This window comes from Ailuropoda melanoleuca, chromosome 4 (genome assembly GCF_002007445.2).
Source record: "Ailuropoda melanoleuca isolate Jingjing chromosome 4, ASM200744v2, whole genome shotgun sequence".
Taxonomy (NCBI): domain Eukaryota; kingdom Metazoa; phylum Chordata; class Mammalia; order Carnivora; family Ursidae; genus Ailuropoda; species Ailuropoda melanoleuca.
The window spans coordinates 6,573,489-6,575,041 of NC_048221.1; positions in this window are offsets into that span (position 1 = coordinate 6,573,489).

The following is a 1,553-nucleotide window of genomic DNA, read 5'->3' on the forward strand; positions in this document are numbered from 1 at the left end:
TTGACGGTCTTTGTCTTCCAAGGACCAATAATTGTTTGAATTTTTCTCTATTTTGAAGAGTCTATGCATTTGATTCTTTCTCTCATGTAGCTGCTTTTTATTTTTATTGTTTATTATGTCATGTTAGTCACCATACAGCACTTCATTAGTTTCTGATGTAGTGTCCCATGATTCATTGTTTGTGTATAACACCTGGTGCTCATTACAACATTTGCCCTCCTAATGCCCATCACCTGTTACCCTATCCCCCTACCCCCTCCCGTCTGAAACCCTCAGATTGTTTCCTGGAGCCCACAGTCTCTCATGATTCATCTCCCCCCCCACCCAGATTTCCCCCATCAGTTTTTCCTTCCTTCCCCTAATGTCCTCCGTGCTATTCCTTATGTTCCACATACGAATGAAACCATATGATAACTGTCTCTCTCTGCTTGAATTATTTCACTTAGCATAATCCCCTCCAGTTCCATCCATGTCGATGTAAATAGTAGGTAATCATCCTTTCTGATGGCTGAGTAATATTCCATTGTATATATGGACCACATCTTCTTTATCCATTCATCTGTTGAAGGGCATCTTGGCTCCTTCCACAGCTTGGCTATCATGGACGCTGCTGCTATGAACACTGGGGTGCATGTGCCCCTTCTTTTCACTACGTATGTGTCTTTGGGATAAATACTAGTAGTGCAATTGCTGGGTCATAGGGTAGCTCTATTTTTAACATCTTCAGAAACCTCCACACTTTTCCAGAGTGGCTGTACCAGCTTGCATTCCCAACAACAGTGGAAGAGGGTTCTCCTTTCTCCACATGCTCGCCAACATTTGTTGTTTCCTGTCTTGTTAATTTTTGCCGTTCTAACTGGTGTAAGGTGGTATCTCAATGTGGTTTTGGTTTGAATTTTCCTGATGGCTAACGATGTTGAACATTTTTTCATGCGTCTGTTAGGCATTTGTATGTCTTCTTTGGAGAATGTCTTTTTAAAACTGATAGGCCACCTATCACCTTGGGTGGAAAAGTCCCCGGAGGACAGACAGCATCACTGACATAGTTGCCTCCTTCTCTTAGATGCGTCACTCATGCAGATGAGGAGCATTTCCATGGAGGAGTCTTAGGACTTTCAAGTTTAAAAGCAACATTTTTCAGTCTGTGCTCGGGTGCAGACCATATGCTTGAATGGATGCCATGACCTGCTCCAGTGTTCACGCTGCCACTCTGCATCATGGGTAGAGGTGGACATGCCTTGTAGGTGAGGGAAAGGTTTAAGGCATTTCTCAAGATGAAAATATTAAAATTTTGAAAGGAACCTATGAAACATGAGATGGTTTAGGAATGCTAATGTGATGTCATCCAGAAGCGTTAACAATGATAGGTCAAGACAGTCAAGTCATCCCATATGTGGCATTTAAGAAACAAAACAAATGAGCACCGAGATGAAAGAGAACGGGGGGAGCAAACCAAAAAACCCAGACTCTTAACTATAAAGAACAAATGATGGCTACCAGAGGGGAGGGAGTGGGGGGATAGTTTAGATGACGGGGATCAAGGAAGGCGCTTG